The sequence below is a fragment of the Stenella coeruleoalba genome (assembly GCF_951394435.1).
Source record: "Stenella coeruleoalba genome assembly, chromosome: 9".
NCBI classification, from domain to species: Eukaryota; Metazoa; Chordata; class Mammalia; order Artiodactyla; family Delphinidae; genus Stenella; species Stenella coeruleoalba.
Genome location: NC_137155.1, coordinates 65231800 through 65256298, shown reverse-complemented (window position 1 = coordinate 65256298; position 24499 = coordinate 65231800). Strand labels below are relative to the sequence as shown.

General features: G+C 39.0%; 2 protein-coding genes across 9 annotated transcripts in view; one reads left to right on the top strand and one right to left on the bottom strand.

Moving 5' to 3' along the window:
• ELMO1 (engulfment and cell motility 1) overlaps positions 1-24499 on the top strand; it is a 777407-nt gene that overhangs the window by 178906 nt on the left and 574002 nt on the right. The window lies entirely within an intron of this gene.
• Positions 1-24499, bottom strand: part of LOC307191147 (putative G-protein coupled receptor 141) — a 186587-nt gene that overhangs the window by 141996 nt on the left and 20092 nt on the right. For 2 of the 4 annotated variants that reach the window (XR_013829607.1, XM_079930933.1), the window contains one exon: positions 9954-11421. The exons of the other annotated variants lie outside the window; for them this stretch is intronic. The gene's annotated coding sequence lies outside the window, so the exon portion shown is untranslated. The remainder of the gene's footprint in view (positions 1-9953; positions 11422-24499) is intronic. 4 annotated transcript variants of the gene reach the window in all.

The window sequence follows — 24499 nt, the reverse complement described above, 5'->3', positions numbered from 1 at the left end:
CACCCCAAACACACAAGCACACTACCTTTCATAAAGAGTCCTCCCCAATCTCACAGGTTTATCTGGAAAAAAGTGAAGCAATCGTCAGCGTAGCTATTAACACTAACTTCAGAATTGCAAGGTCCAAGTGGATATAAACATCAGTATAAAGTATTCTATGTGCAGTGATTTTTTAAAAATAATATGCTTCTAAAAATTAAGCTTTTCATGTGGAAATTGTCAAATAAATAGCTGTGCTCATTTCTAAAGGGATAAATAGCTCCAGGGTTTCATTATGTGCTCCAAATTTTCAAAAGAATTGATTAAAACTCACATCTGGCTAGCAGTCCCTGGGAAACTCTCCTATTTTCCACTAAAATACCTACAAAGTTGCTTTTTGTTTGTTTGTTTTTAAATGTCAGTCATAAAAAAAAAAAAAGAACCACTGTGTTCAAACTCCTTTCATGGTCTGGCCTTTCCCTACTTGCACTTTCATCTTAACCTTTTCCTTCTTAATGAAACAAACTTCCCACCTATTATACCAGGTGATCTTCTATGCCTCAGGCTCACGTGCCCCACCTGACTCCAGTTCTTTGAATTACTGTTTATTCTTCAATACTCAGCTCAAACACTGTCTCCTCCAAGACCCATTGTCCATTGAATGACTTAAAAACCCACCCAGTCTTATGGAGTTCCAGAGCATTCTGTAGCAGTAGTTCAAAAACCTCTTCACATTACATTGAAGCTATCTCTTCCCCTGTCTATTTCTGCTCTGTTAACCTAAAACATTATAAAAGAGCCAGGTTTTTTTACCAGCAAAATAGGGTTTACTTGGGAGCAGCAAAGAATTGCAATCCTAGACACGCATTTATGGCGAACCACATGCATGTCAGGTTTAGCAAGGGAGAGGAGAAGGGGAAGTGGGAGAGGCTGTTATAAACAAAAAGTTCATTGGAGGGAACTGGGAGTTCAAAGTATAGTGGTTTTTTATTGGCTGAGCTGTTGCCAGGCAAGGAGAAAACCTTTCTTCTTCCTGCTGCCTATAGTAATGTCACTTTCTGCCAGAGATCTAAGAAGGTGTATCTCTCCTTATTGGGATCTGTACTGATACAAGTGGTAGGTGCATGAGAGCTCCCCCTTCTGGCCTCCCAACTCCATTTTCGTTAAATTTCCCTTTTAATTTTCACAGCTCCCACTCCGCCGAGGTCTTCAGGACATAGCTGATGTGCTGTTTAGCAATTCCTAACTCAAGGTTTCACCATGAAATGATTATTTCCATTTTATAATGGGTAGTTAAAATGTCATTATTCTCAAATTAACAGTAAACTATGTAGTTAATTACAGAGCACAGAGAACAATGGTTCAGTTGTTCCAAATTCATGTTTAACATATGCATGCACATCGTATGTGTGTAAGTGCACAAAATACCTCTGAGTTAAAATAACCCATGAAACCAACATTTTCTAAAGCAAATTTCTAGAAACATTTGTTTCATGAGCTACTCAATGAAAAAAGGAAAAGTGAAATTAAATATTCTGAGATACCCTACACTAAGAACATCGTTGAACACAATGGTTCCAATAGTTATCTGACCATGACACCAGTTTTGTCAAGTACACTTCTGAACATTCAGAGGAAGTAGAGTCAGGTGGACATCCATTTTGAGAAATGCTGCATGACTTATTCTAACCAGCCAGTTGCTAATGGGGCAGACAGGTCAGACCTAGATGTCCCAGCACAGATGGAAGATTTTTGTTGGAGTGGACTAAGCTCTTACCATAGCACAACCAGAAGGAACAGACACATTCCAAGTGGTACTCTGTTGGAGGACTATCCATTTTATCTTTTCCAATACTAAAAATTCTGCTCTGCTTTCACAGGCAGTCCTTCTAATTCAATGAATAATGTTTTCTCCTTTTGGGGCATGTGTAAATGGATTGTTACCTATTTTGAAAAGTACCCATCTGTGATAACAGTCATGCTTATGGGTGGCAGTTAATTGAGACAATTTGGGAGATGATGATGACTCACAAACAGGAGGGAAGAAAGGGCAGAGAGGCGCCCCCTTTCTTTATAATATCATATTTATTTTTAATATCATATTTTCATATTTATTTTGTATTTGTGTATAGTATCATATTTGTAATATATTTTCCATTTAGGTGTTTTTTTAAATTAAAGCATAGTTTGGGGAGTAGGTACCAAAATGCACTCCTAATTGACAATTTTGGGTGGAATAAGGACAATTTAGCTTCTCCTACTTTATTCATGAAATCAGCACAGGAAATGCTACACTATCATTTGTTTGTGGCTTCATCTTCAGCACAAAATTAAGTTTTCTGCCTGGTGTCATTTGTCTAACAGTCTTTTAAAGCAGCAATTTCCCTGCATCCCTTACAAAGGCAGCCCATCTTTAAAACCACTGCATGCCTACGTCACGCAACAAACTGTCACTAAGGAGAAGGAACATGCTGAGAGTTATAACACTGACCAACTGCAGAGCAGACAATCTCTCTGACCATCATCTTATCACAAATGCAGACTCAACTGTTAACTTTGGTAATAGTTCAGAAGGTTAACACTCTGCCCTATGTCCCACAAAGTAGGCATAACTACATTATACACAAAATCGTACATGTGTTGAACATACCAACTATACAGAGGAGCCCAGTGCGCCATAAAATATACATGTGTCATATACAAAATGATGAAATGCCAGCCTAAATATTAAAGAAATTTTACTCTAAACTGAATGTTCCAGCAATAATAAATAATTTACAATATTTGATTAAATATACATTTGCTAAATGCTTAGGATTTAAAGATGCTGTAAAGAAATTATAGGGAGTCCATATCTTTTTGAAATGTTGGACAGAAAAGTCCGGTTTTCAAATCCCTACCTAAAGTAGCATTCAAATCATTTTGCGTTTTCAGGAGAACCTGTAATTACCACCTTTCACGCTAGGTGGTGTACTCAAGAACAGAAAAAGCTATCAAATGGCTGAATACATTTGATTTAGTAAGGTCAAAAGAAACAGAGAGAATAATTTTAACCTTGGAAAGAGGTAACCATCTTATAAAGAATTCCAATGTGTTTGATAAAGAAAACAGACAGAGACAGTCAGAGAGGTATGGAAAAGTGGTTCAAATAGTCTTGGGGATACCTCTCAACAGGGATTCTCCAAGAGTAAGCCACCTACCACCAGGAGAGCTGGTTAAAACACACATTCCTAGGGCACACTGGCACACCCCCAAATTACTGCATCACACTGATGAGGATGAATTAGAGACCTGAATCTGTCTAGTAGTAAGAAACCCCAGTTGGTTGACAAGTTCTTGATGTTCAGAAACTTTGTTTTCAGCTTCCTATAGCTCAGAGGTCCCCAACCTTTTCGGCACCAGGGACCAGTTTCGTAGAAGACAATTTTTCCACGGCTGGGATGGGGGGGAATGGTTCAGGGGGTAATGCGAGCGATGGGTGGCGGCATTTCGCTCGCCCGCCACTCACCTCCTGCTGTGCAGCCCGTGGGGTGTGTGGGAGGTTGGGAGACCCCTGCTATAGCTTGTATCTTGAAGATCAGCCGTTGTAGGTTTCACTTTAAAATCTCCAGATGAACTTTTGCTAAGTTACTATCACTCCAAGCAAATTCAGACTGGCAGGTTCAACCCTGTATGTAATAAAATATTTGGAAAGCACTTTGAGCTTTGTAGAATGGGAAAAATGTGTTTTATGAAATGCAGTGAAAATGAATCTCTTCTGGGAGGAATGGGTGGTATTTATATTAGGTATTCAAAAGTCGAACCACATTGATCTGCCTTTCGAAGTAATTACATTGATCTCTGGAGTGTACAGAAATGTATTGCTTATTCCCTGTGGATATTTTCAAAACCTCTTTTAAAAAACCAAAGCAGTTTTCTTCCTCTAGTCTGAGTCACAAAGGAAAACATCTTCCTGAATTGCAGCTAATTATCGTGAGTAATGTGTGTGTGTGCACACGCGCGTGCGTGTGTGCTCTCTAGAACCTCCTGAAGTGAATTTTCTGGGTTTAATTTAATTTAATTTATTTATTTATTTTACATCTTTATTAGAGTATAATTGCTTTACAATGGTGTGTTAGTTTCCGCTCTATAACAAAGTGAATCAGTTATACATATACATATGTTCCCATATCTCTTCCCTCTTGCGTCTCCCTCCCTCCCACCCTCCCTATCCCACCCCTGTAGGTGGTCACAAAGCACCGAGATGATCTCCCTGTGCCATGCGGCTGCTTCCCACTAGCTATCTACCTTACGTTTGGTAGTGTATATATGTCCATGCCTCTTTATCGCTTTGTCACCGTTTACCCTTCCCCCTCCCCATAGCCTCAAGTCCATTCTCTAGTAAGTCTGTGTCTTTATTCCTGTCTTACCCCTAGGTTCTTCATGACTTTTTTTTCCTTAAATTCCATATATATGTGTTAGCTGGTTTTATTTTAAATGAGAATTTTCTGGTATAGTCAAAAGTTTGCTCTTTTAAACTCACCTGTTTTAAAATATTTTAAAATGGATAATATACTAAGATAACCACTCCAACTTCAACTGAGTATACAGAATAAAATATAACCATTGCTTTAAGACTTAGCACAATCCGTGTGAAAATATATTCTGTACAGAGTTTGAAGTAGTGACTTCTTCAGGACCCACTGAGGACTATTGGCCCCTACAGTACATGAACCCAGGCATCTTTGCTCTTTGAATATTTGTACCTACATTGTATGGTTTTCTTACTTTTTCCCTACTTTCAATTGTTATTTCAGGTCACTATCAATACACCAAAGCAGTAGGGAGGACTCTTTCTATTTCTAATCTGCGGAAGTCTTGGAAGTTGATAACCATATTTAGTTTGTTAGAAATGTGTATAGAACAAGGAGAATAGGGGTCCCGTGGAGTTAAGGAATGCTGCATTAGTGAAGTGGCACATACTTTGCAATATCTACTCTGCCAATGCTTTCTAATTATTTTCTCATTCTTGATTGTTTTTCCAAAAGGTGAAACTGCAGGTAGTTGAATTGTGGGTAGTTGAACTATTAGTTCAAGCAAATCTTCCTAATCTACTTTACTTGTGATTGTAATTATAATATTTCTAGAAAAGATTTGTGGCCCCCTCCAATTATATGTCTTCTTAATAATAGTAGAACGTATTTTCTTTCTTAAATAAATCTAAATGTGCTTCAGAGTTTTCATTGATAAGAAAGCGTATCTGTATTATTTTCTAGGCATATATGTATATGTACATACACACATATACATGCACATATGTGAGTGTGTATTTAATATGGGGCAGAGTGAAAAAGGAGCTCATTCTTCCACGTTGGGAAATGACTTCACATGCATCTGCTTTCTTTGAGTTACTTTTACTGCTTAATTATCTTTATCAAGGTCATGAAAAGGTAGAAATGCCAACAGAAGCAGGAATAAGGGTACTTTACAAAGGATCAGTACACCAGGACTGGAACTGTTTGTCTGCTCTCTCTGGGGCAGGATAGGGGAGTTGCTGAACAAAAGTAGCCATTTCCCAGAACAAACAATGGCATTCTCTGTGACCTGGAGCACAGCTGGCAGCCCTGGATGCCCAGACATAACTCCCTCCCGTGCTGACTTTTCCTCCAGCCACGTCTACAGTGCCAGCAACTCAGACATGTTGAGCATCTTACTGTTTCTTTTTGATTTTAAAAAAACATTTCTTCTAATGGAAAAAAATTAGCATTTTCTTATTATTTTTCTTTTAACTAAAGAACAACTTTGGTAAATTTATAAATCTCTAAATACATGGAGTTTGTTTGTTGGGACTTTTCTCTGAAATTACTAAATACCCACGTGACCAGGTGCTCCAGGAGGGTGAAGACAGGATTTGCTTTGCTCAACATGGTCTGTCTACCATGGCCCAGTGCCTGGCACACAGTAGGCCCACGCTAAACATTGTTCATCAACTGACTGATGATAGTTACAAACAGAAGCTCATCTGTGGGTGGAGATTAAGGTTAGCCATTACAGGGATCAGTTGGATGACAACATAAATGTGATTTTTTGTGTGTCTCTTACTGATTTATTTCCTCTTGTTCCCCTTACATAGCTTTGAAAACATATTTTAAATTTCATGAGGAGCAAATGACATGTTCCACTATGCCATCTAAAATCTCCTTCTCTTTCATCTTAAGTGTGGAAAAAGTGATACAGGCTCACTGTAGAAAAAGTAAATACAAAAAAGTATATTTTTGAAAATACCCATAATCTCACTGCCCAGAAATAACAACCACTAAAATGTTTGTTGTTTCCTTATATTTTTCTGTATTTACATCTTTAATTTATATCTACATTCACATAATTGGATATTGTAAATATAATTTCATATTCTGCTTTTAAAGTTAATGTTATTTCTTAAGCATAGGCAATATCATTAAAACCTCTTTAAAAAAGCATAATTTTGATAGCCATGTTGTATTCTATCATAGAGAGATGCCCCATAATCAAGTAAAATTCATGTTTCTATTGTTGAGTATTTAGGTCATATGGAATATTTTATCTTTATGACCATCTTTGCACATAATGTTTGTGAACATCAGAGTACTTTCTTGGAACCCTTTCCTAAAAATATACTTGATTATTTTTAAGGCTTTGTTTGATTAAGTATTGCCATATTGCTTTCTGGTTTTATTACAATTAGTAGATTAAACTTCTATCAACAGTGAATGAGACTCTAATAGTAGCTGATAGCAGCTACCTTTTTTGTTGAAGTCTTATTATCTGCCAGATACCATGCTAAATGCTTTACGTGTATTATCTCATTTAACTTTATCCATAACAATATAAAGTAGGTATTATTTTATACCCATTTACAGATGACAAACTGAGGCACAAAGAGGTTACATAACTTTCCCAAAGTCATACAACCAGATTTTTGGACCCAATGATCTGACACCAGAGCCCTGGCCCTCACTATACTGAAGGAATCTATGGCAGCATTGAAAGGTACACCTTATATCCAGTATTTTAATTCTTTGCTAATTTCATAGAAGAAAAAACAGTATCTCATTGTTGTTTCTAAGTTTCATTATTTTAATATTAGCAACTTTATGTGCTTTGCTGATATAGTTATTCAGCCAGTTGTTTTTCTGCCAGTGTGAATTGTGTGTTTCCATCATTTGCTACTTAGTGACTTTTTTTTTAATATAAACTTACTAAGTATTAAAAATATTCTAATTTGTCTGTGCCTGTGACTGTTGTGGTTAAATACGGTTCCTGTTTGGCATTTAATTGTATTTACGATATTTTGGATATATGAAACTTCTTCATTTTTAAGCAGTTGAATATATTGATAGTTCTCTTTGTGAGTCCTTCCATGTCTTTTATGCCCAGAAAGTAGTTCCATAGCCAGATACCAGATCGATGTTAACTTAAATTTTCTTTAAAAACTATGTGCTTTCCTGGAAAAGGAAAGTCTTACGGATAGCCTCGGGTTTCTTCTATTCGTCTGAGACTGCATTGTTAGAATCAAAGCGGAAACAAATATTTTCTAATATTTTTGGTACACTGAAAACACAATTCATAGAAGTTTCAAGGCAGCAATTTTGTCTGTCCCTCCCACCCCTCCCCGCCAAGAAGGGGAAAACAAAGAAAGCATAGGTACACATTGCCGATAACAATCTGATACAAAGGATTGGGTTTTGGTTCCGGGCATTCTGTTTTGGTATCACCAACGTAGGTTCCCCCTTCCTGGCACTGTAATACACTTGGACTGGTTCTCAGTATAAGACGCCAAAAGACTACAGTTACTCATGAGGTGTTACTTTTAAAATTTAAGCCCTAACAGGATGTAGTTCTAATCAGAAATATCTGCCTTCTGAGCTAGACCACTGTAGAGTAGTCTTTGTTTACAAAGCCTCTCATTAAATGGCAACAAAGCCTCCTAATGCCACAATTAGGGCTCCTTTCATTTTGCCAACACTATTTGCTGATAATTCTTCCCGTAAAAGCTTTGACATAAACCACTTTTTCTTCATTCTACTAACTTGTATCAACCTATTTGGGAGTATAATATTCTGTTTAAAAAGAACATATTTGGGGGAGACAGTGCAAAGCTTCTTCATCCACTCTAAAATCTAAGCCTAAAATTATTTACATGCAATCTTCAGTGATTTATTAATAAATTATCAACTAAAGTAGGGCTGATGTTGAAAAGGGTAGATTTGCTATTGGTTACTGATGTGCCAGGAAAAGAAAACCTATAATTATAAACAAGACACAGGCAACCATGGTAACAGAGAGATCTACTTTTCAGAACAAAAAAAAAAATTTCAAAAACAACTAATGTTCCTTAATGTTTGACTAGTTGTCACAAGGAATTCCAATGGCCTCTGTTATATTTTTTAAGAAGTTAATGTCTAGATAACTATAGATCTAGACCCATTAACTTTAGACTAGCTACATGGACCTGGGTTTTACTGACTTTAGATTTTAAAATCCTGCAACTGTTTTTTGATCCAATTTTAGACTATTCTATAATGTAAGTAACTTATCAACAGTCAATAATGTGGAAGCTACATAGTGATTTATAATGCATTATAGGATAGTGAGCAATTACTCTTTTAAAATAATAACTGTAATGGGAATCAAAATGGTTTTCCAAATATAATGAACAGTCACTCTCATCCAGCTACTTTTCATACCACAAGACTGGAAGATATTTCACAAATTATCTGGACCAGCTTTGAAAATAAATCCAAGAAACTGAAGGGAATAAAAATCACCTCCCAGAATACCCTAATCAGAGATAATTATTCATAGCAACAGCTAAAATTTATTGAGCACCTACTAGATGCCTGAGAGTTTCCAATCAACTGACATTGATTTCTCAGGTGCTGTGTTGTCCTCATTTCATGCATAAGAAAAATGAGGTTTAGAGAGTCAAGTAACTTGTTTAAAGTTAACCTTCTGGTAAGGGGCAAGCCTGGGACTTAAACTTGACCTGTCTGAGTTCAGGATTCAAGCTCCTAACTCCTATGTAATAAATAAGTGTCAACCACATTTTGCCAACCCATCCTAGGTACATGACTATTAATAAGGCTGACTCTTCCACCCTTCCCTAAGCTTCATTCAGCCAACATAGTGTTCAAGATATCTGGGAAATTGGGATCCCACAAAAGATGCCAGGAGTGACCCAATTAGCCAAGATCACTTACCTTTAAAGATAACTAAGACTGTTTGAAGGTCTCTTATTTTTGGAATAAAGGACCCCGCCTCCCTCAGAGTAATGCACTACCTTTTACATAGAATTTTTTCTGTGTGGGAATAGAGTTCAAGGTGGCCCGGAATAGCTTTTAATGGGATCTTTTTTTTTCATGACACATGGAATGTCTGTGTGTGACTAATTTATAGCCATTCTTTAAGCAAATAGTGGACCAGAACTCCAAATACTAAGTGTACCTCTCAGGCTTTTTGATGCCCATTCTCTCCTGCCATAAAAATATTGCCAATTTCTTGATTGAGTTAATGTACTGTATTACATAAGATGGTATCATTGGGGAAAGCTGAGTGATGAGAACATGGGACCTCTCTGTACTGGTTTTGCAACTTCTTATCAGTCTATAATTATTTCAAAGTAAAAAAGTTTTAAACTATTGCCAAATCTCCATTTTGCCTGGGAAATGAACTTCTGATTTTTGCAGCTGGTAACTTTCAAGGTTCCTCTTGGGGAATTGGCCATGGGTTTGAAGAATCACTGATGTGTGAGACGGGCACGATTTGTTAGCATACAAGGAACAACAGAGCGTGTCCATAAACCTGCATCAGAGGGTCAACCACATGCCCTTCTCCAGGAATCCAGCTGAGGGCCAGGCTGCCTCTGAAAAGCCTCATTAGAAATGAAAGTCAGCCTGTTGTGGAAGAATCCCAGCTACCTCTGGTGCCACTAACACCCCTGAACAAGAAGAACTCACCAGGTGACAGGATGAGCCGGAGATTCCTTCCTGCAGGGGAGGAATTTGCCGAACTCCTCGCCTGACTGCTGCCTCTGCATGTTTACTGAAATGTATCCGTTTCAAATCCTGACAAGGACAGATCACAGGACTGCTGGGTTCCAGGAACAGAGTGTGCAATAGAGAGAAAAGCAAAGCAATCTTGCACGGGAGATCAAGGCCAGCCTTGAGCAGAGCCTCAGGAGGGTGCAGGTCCCTTGTCACTGGGGGATGGTATGCCCCGTCACCCAGGAAGTTTACTCTCTGTAAAACGCCTTGAGCAACGCCTTGAGCAACTAGGAACAGTTGCTGAAATAAGACACTGATGTGAAGAACTGAAGGATGCTAAAGGAAAACATTGAAAGATTTGTTCTGGAGGCACCTGTCTGAAATATGATCATTGCCCTTTTTTTTTTTTTAAGAGGGAGAGGAGGGAAATAAAGGACTCAGTAGCTTCATCCAGTTAATGAGGCTGATCCTGGAAGTTCCTGGACTCACTTTGGCTCATCCTGCCCAGAAATGCTGTGCCAATAAAGGTTTGTCTCCAGTCGGTAGTAGAGGAACCTGTCGAAGGTAGTATTCAGAAAAAAGGCTGCAACTTTGAAAAGATAGTTTCATGCTGCACACAGCATGAATTCAGAGATGGAAGAAGATCTGCTAACAGAATCTTGGAAGACAAATGACAGGGCAAGGAATACAAGGAGCTCTCGCATGAGCCATTTCACAGGCTGCCTCGAAACTGCCCGTTCGTCTTCTGCCGTCAACCAACTAAAAGCCCTGTTGGCCTCTCTGGAAATAGATTGCTAAATAAACCTAAGCTTTTTTGGTTTGTAGGATTGGGGAATCAAAGGGGCAGCAGATTTATTTCATGCCTCTAAATATCATTTATAACATGGCTAAGTGCCCCAGAGTAAAACCACAATAAAGGTGATTCATGCAGGAAACCCATTCTGTTGAGGCAGAAAAGAAAATCCACATTAAACCACAGTCCATTCTGTGCACGGGGGGAGTTAGATCAAGCCAAGCACAGTGGATTCCCAGGCACACCGAAGGCTGAATGCAATTGCTCTTGTAAAATGGGTATATGAGACTCCTTTATAGTGAGAATGCAGCCTCCAGCTCTGGGAGCAGGGGCACCCCTGACCACGGTGAGTTACCCAGCGGCCCTGCCATGTGGGTATCTGGGACCATATTCCCAGATGGCAGCCAGCCTGAGGATCTATTCAATTACCACAAGCTCCTCGCCGGGAAGTTTTCATCAGCTCCACTATCTACCAAGACAACTGGACCAAGTACAGAAACCCACCTTTGCAAATTGCCCTTAAAGGGGCATCTGTGTGACTGAGTCAGGGATGTCCACTGCCTCTTGGCACTTGAACTCAACCGTAAAGTTGATCACCTGAAAAAGTTGTTGATCCTCACCTTCACCTTCCTTTCTTGCCCTGAAGGTCTAAAGTATTAAAGAATGATGTAAGTGCAAGAACGGGACATAGACATAGAGAACAAAGGTATGGATACCAAGGGGGAAAGGGGTGGGGTGGGAGGAACTGGGAGCCTAGGATTGATACATATACATTATTGATACCATGTATAAAATAGACAACTGATGGGAACATACTGTATAGCACAGGGAACTCTACCTAATGTAGTGTGGTAACCTAAATGGGAGGGAAGTTCAAAAGGGAGGGGATATCTGCATGTGTATGGCTGATTCATTTTGTTATGCAGTGGAGGCTAATACGACATTGTAAAGTAACTATACTCCAATAAAAATTAATAAAAATAAGAAACATATAACCAAAATAAATAAATAAATAAATAAATAAAATTTCAGTAAGCTAAAAAAAAAAGAGAACAGGTCATAGAGCACGTGTGACGGCCCACTATTCTCCACGTGGCTTATTTTTTGTGACATTAAATTCCTCCTAGCTTTTCTTCCTTCCTTCAGCTGACACCACATTTCTTCCCTTTTTCCTTCTGACATCTATCAGTTCTCACACCTGGGCATTGGTAATGATCAAGTGAGATGATTTCTGTGCCCAAATCCTCACTTTTCAGTGAGAAGTTGACTGGGGCTCCATCATAAGGCCTCCAATTACATTGTAAATTAATCAAAAATGTAAACTCTTTTTAGTACATCTGATTTGGGGTTTTCCTTCTCCATTGGTTCTTTCCTTTGCGTTAGTAATGTTGCAACTTCACATATAGCTATTCAATCATAGTGAACGATCTCTAATGCAAGCTGGTTGACAGCAAGGGTATCTGAAATGGAGACAGTCTGTAACTACACACAGATCAGAGTGGTACTGGCCATAAGTCATTGGTCCTCATCTGTTGTCTTTACTGAAAGCTGACTGTGGTCATTGTGACACATTCTAAAGGGTGGTCTAAGCAGCATGTCCAGAGCTGTGATAAAGGTAGTATTCCATCCACAATGAATTTAGCAAAGACAAAACCTCATCAAAGCAAAGCTCTTTCCCTGAAAAAAAGGAAAATCTATTAACTTGTTACACTTTTATCAAAAGTGCTGATGTCCTTAGAGGTAATAGTAAGCTATCTTGTCTATTGACAAAACACTTGAAAACTGGATTTAGATGGGAATCGTTGGCTTTCTTCAAAAATAATTCATGTCTATTACTATGCCTGGAAGGGATGCACTGCAAACACCAGCAATAAAGAAGGCTTACTTTATGGGAAAAGCAATCTGGTAGACTGAAGACAGAACACTAAATTTGTGTGGTCATGCAAATCTCATAAGCATGAACTAAAACATACTGAGTGCATCAATTAACCAGAGCTCTTATTGGATTTTTTTTTCCTACAAAAATGGTTTCTCATCTCAAAACAGTCAGTATTTTAATTTGTTTCCTTTTCAAAGACTAAGGATGTGCTCCTGCTAACAAGCTGCTGCTCATCAAACTATAAGGAGAGAATTAATTTAATGAAGAGTTTCTATGTAGGAAGAAGCAGTAGGAGGAAAGGGCAACAGTTGGAGCTTCCACCAGGCTGGCTCGGGTTTTACATGCTGGAGAAGCAGCTGGAAATTTGGATGACAGTTTTCAAAGATGGATGATAAGGAAAAGGTCACTGAAATTGAAATGGTGGGTGGGAAAATGGAGCAGACCAGGATAACGTGGCAAAACTGAATCATCTCATGCGTGTTAAAGCTGTTAAGGAACTCTTTCCTTTTTGTTCCAAACAGTTTGCTCTTCTCCCTGGTGACTAACTGTCCCATGAATGGCATAGATCGTTGGCCCTTTTCTTCCACCCAAATCAATTCTAAAAGCAATTTTTAAAGTTCAGTTTATATGATAGAGGATGTTCCCTTCAGACCCAAGAAAAATTGTGAATGTGTGTCTTTTGCTTAAGTATGACTTCTTTTAAGCAAATGTTTGTTTCCAAACTACCTTAAAAACAGTGTCTGTATTTACAAAACTAACAAACACTATAACCTGGAAAATTCCTTTGGCACAGACTGGAGCGATCAGCCACAAATGCTCCTGACTTAAAAGCTGCACCAAATAAAACTTGACAGCAAGGCAAAATATTTTATAGGCAAAGTGACATTTTATAATAATGGAATAATAAATGCAGAAGGGAAAATGAAGCAAGGCTGAAATATCATCTCAGATCCATTGGATGCTAAAGAGGGGTGAATCTCAATTAGACTTTTCCTGTTTTTATTGCGCTAATTATTATGGCTAAGACTGAAGCACTCAAACTTGGAGAACTCCAGTATTTCTAATCATGGTGTCACATGTCTCCAATCACTTGTCTATATGAGAATGTGCAAAAGCCTTGGCAGCATGCTGAAGTGGATGGAAGAAAGCGATGGGCAAATCACAGGACCACTTTATCAAGCACTTCAATTTGGAACCAAATCAAGCAATGTTTTAATCATCCTGATGAACACAATCCAACCCCAAACATCTAGAACTTGACAGAAATCAGATGACAAATGGAATTAATAAAGACCAAGTAAGTTTACTTGCCTGTCTCCATCTTCCTCCCCTCGATGAAACTCAACTACCAGAGGTGATTTGGGCCAGTTTAGGAAAATCAGCAAGAGTCTATCAATCACTCTTCTATTACATAGCACAACAATTGTAAAGAGGGTTAAAAAAAAACACACAAAAAAAACCCAAAAAAACCCTGATGTTTAACTCTGGGAAAAGAGAAACAGTCAAGGCTGGTCTTAACACAGTGGTTTTTAGATTAGGATGAAAAGACAGCCAGGGTAACAAGGAGAGGAAAGTTGGGGTGTGTTTTCACTCAGTTCTAGAGATATGCATCTGCCTTTCTCTAAGTCCTGGTCAAATGTACTTTGGGACAGATGGTAGCTAGACTTATTGTGATGACCATGTCGAAATGTGTATAAATATCGAATCACTATGATGTACACCTGAAACTAATATGATACCGTATGTCAATTGTATTTCAATTTTTAAAAATGTATTTTGCATTCACAATGGACTCCAGACTGGAAAAACCCTGTAAGTCCTCATTTTCATCACTCAGAAACAGATGTTTCCACAAAAGAATGACCATGGTGTAACACAGAAGAAATAAACCAAGGCAACAAGGAACTCAAAATCATCAAATTAGTAGATAAAACAGTGATTTAGCTAAGGCATTAATTATTCATTCATTTGATAGCCATTTATTGATGCCCACTTTATCCAAGGTACTTATGAGGTGATGGAGTACAACTGGAAAAGACTCAAGCATCTTATCTCTGGATAGTTGGTTTCATTAGGTCTGGAGGGGGGTTTAGAAACAGGTCACTGCTTTTTTTTTTTCTTTTTAACTACTAAAATAATTCTAAGGATCAGCAAATTGGGAACTCATGACCTGAAACAGTGATTATCAATCTCTTTGTTGTCTGGTAGGTCAGAGGGAGAGCGGTAGGGAGGAATTAGAGCTGATCCAGAGACCATTGATCATAACTCCAGTCTCTGTGGTTGTAGGACAGCAGCTACAAGGTGTGTTGCTGGGGAAGACTCAGGACTCTTGATTCAAACACCATGTTACTGCTTAGAAGATGTGTGACCAGGATCAAGTCATTAAACTCGAAGAGGAAATTACACCCACTTTCAGAATTGTTCAGCATTCCAAGTGAGATCATAACAAGGCTCTGCCCAGTGCCTGGTCCATCGTAAGGCTGAGTTTCTGTCCTTTTCTTGCATGTGGTGTACCCTCTCTTTTTTCCCTTTTACTTTTAAAAATTGTTTTCATTTTTCATAACCCAATCCCAACCCACATTCTCCATGAAAGCTACTCGACACCCCACTACTCCCACCTCTAAGGCTCATTGACCTCCCTCTTCTGTACTCCTTCAGCCCTCATATTCAGGATCACAAAATCTGATGCTGAATTGTCCTCCAATTACTTCATGAGTATTGCTTTAGTTTTCCTGGCTGGGTTCTTGTTGAGCACTTGGACAATGTTTTCCTCCATAGAGATACAAAAGAATTACTTGTTGGTTGGTCAAAAGTACCTGTTGGGCTGCTGCCATAAGAGACATCTAGGGCTTCCCTGGTGGCGCAGTGGTTGAGAATCTGCCTGCTAATGCAGGGGACACAGGTTCGAGCCCTGGTCTGGGAGGATCCCACATGCCACGGAGAAACTAGGCCCGTGAGCCACAACTACTGAGCCTGCGCGTCTGAAGCCTGTGCTCCACAACAAGAGAGGCCACGATAGTGAGAGGCCCATGTACCGCGATGAAGAGTGGCCCCCGCTTGCCACAACTAGAGAAAGCTGTCACACAGAAACGAAGACCCAACACAGCAAAAATAAATTAATTAATTAATAAACTCCTACCCCCAACATCTTCTAAAAAAAAAAAAAGAGAGACATCTAAAGAGGGAGGCGATACCCTCACTTTTCTGTTGGCATAATGCAGTCGAGACCTGCCAACCCTGCCACCGCCTCTGGTGGGCATTAGTATTCTGAAAAAATCATCAGAATGCCAGTCTCCTTCCACCCCCACTCATTTATTTTGTTGGAAAAATGCAGGTTTTGCATTTTTCCATGAACCAGATTTTACTCTATGCACAGAGTGAATGCAGCGCCTGTGTTTAGCATCCCAATGTGATAATTACGCATTATGCTTACTCCGTGGTTAAATCCTACATTTCTACACTAAAACACAAAGGAATGACTAAATACTCTAGTGTGTTATCTTGCCCTTCCTTTCCATTGTGATTTTTTTTCTTATCATCCAGATTGCCCCCATGCTGAACCGTGACTGTAAAAATTACAGAGAAACCTCAGATGCGTATATAACTTGAAAGGTGAGTGACAAGAAGAGGGGAATTGCAGGGACATCTGTGCCAGCAAACACATGAGCATATTGGGAAGAGGTAGCAGTGTGTGTATCTGTGTGTGTGTGTGTGTGTGTGTGTGTGTGTGTGTGTGTGTGAAACAGTATGCCTATGGAGAAAAGAGGTTTTTTTTTTTTAATGAGAAACAAAAGCTGGGTTATGTAAGCAGCATGGTTCAGAATGGCTTGTATAGCAAGAATGGAAACACGGTATGAATATTAATAAGTAAAATGGAAGAAGTGTTCATTTGCAAGGAGGGAGTGAAGATGAAATTCTGAATATCATTTGACCACAATTTTATCCAGGAAGCTTTAGATGTGTAGATCACATAATATATCATACAAATTCAAAACCAACTAACCCCATTGCCTAAATTTCCCCCTTCAGCACACTAATAACCAGTTTATTAATACTTCCACATATTACTCAGCCAATTTGCCTTAAACAAATTAGAATTTTGCATCTCTGAAGACCTAAAAGTGAAAGAAGAAAGAAATAACAAAACAAGAACCATATACAGAAATTAATTCCAAATGGATCAAAGGATTAAATGTAAGAGCCAAAACTATAAAACTCACACAAGGAAACATAAGGGTAAATCTCTGTGACCTTGGGTTGGACAATGGATTCTTAGATATGACCCCAAAACATAAGCAAGGTAAGAAGAAAAAATAGATACGTTGGGCTTCTTTGAAATTAATTAGGTACTTTCAAAAGACACTATCAAGAAAGTGAAAAGACAACCCACAGAATGGGAGGAAATATTTGCAAATCATGTATCTGATAAGGGCCTTGCATCTAGAATATACAAAGAACCCTTATAACTCAGTAATAACAAGTAACCCAATTAAAAATTGGCAAAGCATCTGGGGTTTCCCTGGTGGTGCAGTGGTTGAGAATCTGCCTGCTAATGCAGGGGACATGGGTTCGAGACCTGGTCTGGGAGGATCCCACATGCCGCGGAGCAACTGGGCCCATGAGCCACAACTACTGAGCCTGTGCGTCTGAAGCCTGTGCTCCGCAACAAGAGGGGCCGCGATAGTGAGAGGCCCGTGCACTACGATGAAGAGTGGCCCCCGCTCGCCACAACTAGAGAAAGCCCTCACACAGAAACGAAGACCCAACACAGCAAAAATAAATTAATTAATTAATAAACTCCTACCCCCATCTTCTAAAAAAAATTAATAATAATAAAAATTGGCAAAGCATCTGAATAGACATTTCTCCAGAGAAGATAAACAAATGGCCAGTATGCACATGAAAAGATGCCCAACATCACTAGTCATTAGGGAAATGCAAATCAAAACCACAGTGAGATACCACTTCACATTCACTAGAATGGCAATAAAGGCATACCTTGGAGATATTGCAGGTTTGACTCCAGACCACTGAGACAAAGTGATTAGCTCAATAAAGGGAGTCACACAATTTTTTTGATTTCCCAGTACATGTAAAAGTTATGTTGACACTACACTGTAGTCTATTAAGTGTGCAATAGCATTATGTCTAAAAAACAATGTACACACCTTAATTTAAAAATACTTCATTGCTAATCATCTGACAACTCAGGGTTGCCACAAACTTTCAATGTTTAAACATGCACTCTCTGTAAAGCACAATAAAATGAGATATGCCTGTAACTCAAAAGTCAGGTAATAATAAGTGTGGGTGAGGATACAGAGAAAATGCAATCCTCATGCACTGCTAGTGGGAATGTAAAATGGTGCAGCTACTTTGGAAAACAGTTTAGCAGTTCCCCAGACAGTGAAACATAGAATTGACATTTGACTCAGTAATTCCACTCCAGATATATACCCGAGATAAATGAAAACACATGTCCACACAATAATTTGTACACAAATATTAATAGTAGCGTTACTGATAATAGCCAAAATGTAGAAACAACCCAAATATTCATCAACTGATGAATGGACAAACAAAATGTGGTTATCCATACAATGGGATATTAATCAGCCATAAAAAGGAATGAAGTACTGATTTCATGCTATATCGTGGATAAACCTTGAAAACATTGTGCTAAGTAAAAGCAGCCAGTCACAAAAGACCACATGTCATATGATTCCATTTATATAAAATGTCTACATAGGCAAATTCCTAGAGATAGAGAGTTGAGTAGTGTTTGCTTAGGTCTGTGGAGAATATAATCGTGACAGCTAAAAAGATGTGGGGTTCCCTTTTGAAGTGATGAAAAATGTTCCAGAATTGACTATTACGGTGGTTGCACAACTCTGTGAATATACCAAAACCCACTGAATTGCGTACTTTAAATGGGTAATGTATGTGAATTATTATTTCAATAACACTTTGCAAAAGAAAAAAAAAAGAAGAAAGAGAGAAGAAAAAGGAAAATGAAGCAATCAGCATGATCTTGGACTCTGTTAGAAGCTCAAACTATCAAATAAAGCCGTATCAATGAAATTGTTAGTGAATTCGATGATAGAACAAAATGAAAAGAAAATGCTCACATGAAACCCCATCCCAACCTCTAATCCATCCCCTAAAGCTCATGCACCATGATGTGAATTTCAATGTTGGGCTCTTACATATGTGAGATTTTCTTCCTCAAGCAGAACTTTGATCCTCCATACATTTGTCTTGAAAATTGGAAGCCTCAAAGCGAAGTTGGTGTCAAATGGCCGACTACCAGGGGGCATTCGTCACAGCGTTCAACCTCTGATAGTATTTTTGTTGAGTAATCTCCCAGCATTTGATTAGGAAATCAGTGAATCTCGAGAATGAGATCAAATGACCAAATCTTAACTCCTGAATCAGGGATAGTAAGGGCAAAGATTAAATATACTTCAACCTGTTCAGGGAATCTAATTAGCCCAGAATGGATCTCTAGGCCAGTATTTTCAAACTGTGCCCTGTGGAGGTTACTGTGGGGAGAGAGCCCAGGAGGATATGCTTCAGGGCCTCCCCCAGAGAATCTCTGCTTCTACCTGTTCTAAATACAGAGTTTCCGCTTAAAGAAGAGATTTAGCAGATTTTTGGCTAAAACAAGTATTGAAACCTAGGGATCTAGACCCTATTAATTCACAGAAGCATCCTCACAAGGTTTTTGGCAAAAAATAGATCGCATTCAGGTCCTGATATCACTCACAGAGGAAACCTCACCAGCTCACAGAAGACCTGCTTCCTACAAAGGAGCCTCACCCAAAATATTTCTGGGAGGGTCCTGGAGGCATTTTGCATACTCTCGAGAACAAGTCAACATTTATTCACTCACAAAGCATCACCTCTGTGCCTGGCACAATGCAGGTATCTGCCATGCTTCAGGTCAGGAGTTCCTGCCCTTCCCTCATCCTTGACTTAGTTTTTTTGGCTATAGACAATACTAACACTTCCAACCATGAGAGACAGCCTATCTTTCTAGTCACTTTTGACCAGCTACTAATAAAAACAAAATGCCCTAACACCTTGATGTTTCCTTCAGGAAACATGATTCTCCCTAATCCTTCCAACACAAACACATACCAAGAAGATTTTCTGGCTCTTAAAAAACGATCGTCTTAGGTCAGAGATAAAGCTAGATTTTCATCATGTAGCTTTAGACTATGGGGTTTCTAATATTAATGGACTACCTGCTGTTTGCAGAATAAACAGGCTTTTGAAAATCTAACTACCAAAACCAGCCATTGCTGGTTTCATGTGGAACCTAACTAGCAGTTTCTGACTTGGCCTCACCCAGCTTCCCACTAAAATACCCATGGGGACTCAGAACAATGACCCCTCAGACAGACAACCCACCCATTACCAGAGTATGTATGGCAACTGCACTAACTCATTAGTGGTGTTCAATATTTGTAGGGAAGAAACCAGCTTTGGCAGAACCAATGAAAAAACCTTATGCCTTCCACCCTGACTTAGGGATCTGAGTCTCTCCCAGCCATAACTTGGACAAGTGCTCTTTTGCCGTACTCCATCTGGGAGGTCAAAGCATTAGAATAAGTCAATCTTTTCAGAGCAACCTAGGTAGAAAAAAATTGGATATTTAGATTTTTATCTCTATATTTTTGGCAATATTGCTTCTATGTGCCAACACTATGGTGAAATTATCTTAAATTTAAATGATGATAGAAAGAATTCTATTTTGTTCACTGATGTGCACCCAGTACCTAGAACAGTGCCTGGCCATAGCGTAAACACTCAGTGAATATTCACTGTTTAAATGTTTGTATGTAATTAGTTTTAAAAAAATCAGTAGGACCTCAATTGGCTTCTAATCACACTTGCACTTTAGTTTTTGAAGAGAATTTAGGCATGGGATTCTTTAATAATTGATGGATAAATAATTTCATAAAGAATTTAATCATGAAATTCACCAAGAACTTAGAGGAATAAAAGTAGGAGCTTGATGAAAGAAAGAATAGTCCATTTAACAGCAAAAGAATTAAAATAAAAAGGAACTTTGTTTATTCGTGACCTTCAAGGAGTCAGCCCCGCATCCTCTCCCTGCCCACCGGAAGCCAGTGCCAGCAAGTCTGCTCATTTGCCAGAGCAGAGCTGGGTTCCCTGTCAGTGCTGCTGACAGCAAAAACAAAATAATTACTTCTTAAAGCCATGTATTAATTGAAGCCCTTGGGAGAATTCAATTTGTGAAAAAATACAGAATTCAGTGGGAACAAAAGAAATACTGTGTTTAAAGTCAGAATAGAAAGGTTAGAGACTAAAGAGAGGTGAACTGAACGAAGTGTGGGGGAAACATGGTGAGCAGAAAGCACTAGGGAGACCAACCCGCACGGTAGTGTGCTTTGCACACACCTCTCCACCTGCCAGTGTGGACACCGCCATCTGCACACTTACACCACCTGCCTCCCGCTATCCAGACAAAGTAGGGAAGACTCACTAACCTCCTGGTGTTGATTCTAGAACCTACTTATTTTAGGAAAGGGCACTGATGTCATGAGTACTGATTGGAGATTGAAGTCCACATGGCGTTAAAGGTAGCTCTGGGGCCTTCTTTCTTTCTCTTTTCTCCCTGTCCCAACCCTATGACTCTTATCTCTAAATTATTCCTTGACTTCCTCAGCTTTGAGGAATAAACATAAAGTAGGAGGCTAAAATAGTTTTGTTTTTTTTTCCTTTTTGCGGTTCGTGGGCCTCTTATTGTTGTGGCCTCTCCCGTTGCGGAGCACAGGCTCCGGACGCACAGGCTCAGCGGCCATGGCTCACGGGCCCAGCCACTCCGCGGCATGTGGGATCCTCCCGGACTGGGGCACCAACCCGTGTTCCCTGCATCGGCAGGCGGACTCTCAACCACTGCGCCACCAGGGAAGCCCCTAAAATAGTTTTAATTCTGTCATTTAAAGGTGCTTTCAAATATAGGTTTTATTATGCTTTAAGTATGGTAAGGCCTCCAGATCAGAAGACAACTGCCACTGTAAAAATAGTTTGTTATACTCACAGATGCCAAGAAGAGGGGCATACTACATCATGGAGGGCTACATAGGGAAGCACCAGGGTTGGTCAGGAGGCAGAGGGAGAGGGGAAAATTGTGAGCAAGAGCCTTTATTATGATTTCTGAAGGAAGGAATGGGTCTGGCATGGTACACGGACTTAGGATTGGCTAATTTGGACCATTTCAATGGGCTCTGGGGCACAGAGTCAGTTCCTAGTCTGTCAGTTTTCTAGTACCTGACCCTGTGGAGATTAGGGCAAGTGGACAGTGGCCCAGAATGTGAAAGCTGGATAAAGGCAGTGACTGGGGATAAGGGCTCCGGATTGGTTGCTTTGCATTTGAAAGGCGTGCTAACTGTCCAGTTGTTCACTATCTCTAGGAGTCAGCTAGCCCCGGGAGGGGTAGTCCCTCCAAGGTCAGCAAGGCCTTAGAAATGAAAGCATCAGAACACAGAAAATAAAAGACAAGGTTCATACAAGAGGCACTTGCATAGATTGAGTTTATGAGACTAGTAAAGCATTTCACTTGGTGACTTCCATCATAGCACAGAACTCCAGTTTTTGGAAGGTCAGGCTCCCTATAAATTCAAAACCAAAAAGGGTCCCACAGTGAACGTGAATAAACTGCTTCTATTTCTTGGGAACCATCCTCATCCTTACCCTGGGGATTTGCCCTCTCTGAATACTAAGAAAAATGCTTCAGGAGAAGGGTGCTTTATATTTCATTATTGACGGTTAACTTATCACAATATGAAGGAAAAGGATGGTTTAGGAACTGTGGATGAGAACAGGGAGATTTTCTCTCCATCACAAGGTGAAAATCCAGCCTAGTACATCAATAGTAGAAGCTCTTACCAGTCAATAGAAGTTCAGAGCCTTGGAGAAACGGGTCTGCAGGAAATTACTTTGCTGGAGTGAAAAAAAAAATGACATCAGGTTATTGGCCCCAAGTGGCTCTTAACTTCCAAAAATAAAATACAGATGAAGATGTCAAAAGAAGGGGGAATGTTCAACCACACTAAAAATTAAGATTTCCTACAGCATATTACTGGAGTTTGGAAAGAATTCTCTCTAGCACTAAGGCTGATGGAGTTGAATTGAAAAATATTATCAGTGGCTCATTCAATGAATACCAGTTTGCCGAACGGTAAGAAGAGCTTGCTTTCTTCTTGAACTGTTTACGCCCTGGTTGCTGGAACCCAAGAGAGGGTATATAGATTTATCGTTCTCTGGGATGGATAGACAAGCAAAGCAAAAACAGAAGCAAAATATGCCCATGGAGAAAATGTATTAACAATGAATAAAGGATGTCAGACCCGATGCTGAAAAATAAGCCTCTGAAATGGCTTTATTTCAGAAACGAGAGGAAATTGTTAAAAACTGTCAACCTTAACAGGATGAAAGATACAACTTTTGTGGAAATGAAGCAGGAAAAAAATAGGAATAGAAAAGTCTGAGATGAAAAGGGGACTGGGTGAGATAAAGAAGGTGTTCAAGAAAACTAAAAATGTAATGATAGCAGAAATCTGAACCACAACAATTACTGGGAAAAAACTGAAACTGTCAGAAAATCAAATCAGTGTAGAGGAGGCAAGATTTAGAAACTCTTCAGGAAAACAGAAAGAAAATAAAGAAATAAAAAATGATAAGAAAGAGGATGATAAATATCTAGGACAGAGAACAGAGAGTCAGCCGAGAAATTGTGTGGTGGACCTGAGGAAGGAAACACAATGACAGAACAAGAGCAAGAATCAGACAGAAATGTGTACCACTTCCCCAGACCAAAAAAACTGGGGAATTTGACTCGGTAGCCTTCATCACATTCCTAGAAAATTTAGCACATCTTCACAAAATACTTGATATACAAGAACTACAAGAAAGGAAAAAAAATATATAAGCCTATAAGCCAAAAAGTGGGTTATGTGCAAAGGACAAAAATCAGGTTAGCCTCTGTGACACTAATCTGTGACTAGATTTTATGGTGTGAAAAGTCAGCTGATAACGACAGGAACCACTTAGTGCAAATAACTGTTGAGAATTTACTTACAATATCAAAGACAAGTCCAAAAATACTTTTTGAAAAAGAAAGTATATATGACAAAAGAATAATTTAATTCTTAAAATTTAAGTCAAAAACTTAAAATTGTGTTATAAAGCCCAAGAATTAAAAAAAAAACAAACAACAAAAACCCCCCCAAGAATTAGGGCAATTAAAGTAGGAAAAAGGTTTTAAATCCCACATATCATATGAGGACTCAGAAGATTGCTATCCATTCTTGATTTGATGTAAGAAGATTACAGTTTTTAATGTTATTTAAAAAAAAAAAGGTTAAAGACAACCAACAGCAACATGAAATGCACAATACATGACCTGCAAATCAGGGAAGATAAATGCAAACGTATCACAATATGATCCTGGTTTTAGTTTTTAAAATGCCTATTAAAAAACTCAAAATGGATTAAAGACCTAAATGTAAGGCCAGACACTATAAAACTCTTAGAGGAAAATATAGGCAGAACACTCTATAACATAAATCTCAGGAAGATCCTTTTTGACCCACCTCATAGAGAAATGGAAATTAAAAAAAATAAACAAATGGGATCTAATGAAACTTAAAAGCTTTTGCACAGAAAAGGGAACCATAAACAAGATGAAAAAACAACCCTCATATGGGAGAAAATATTTGCGAATGAAGCAACTGACAAAGGATTAATCTCCAAAATATACAAGCAGCTCATGCAGCTCAATATCAAAAAAACAAACAACCCAATCCAAAAATGGGC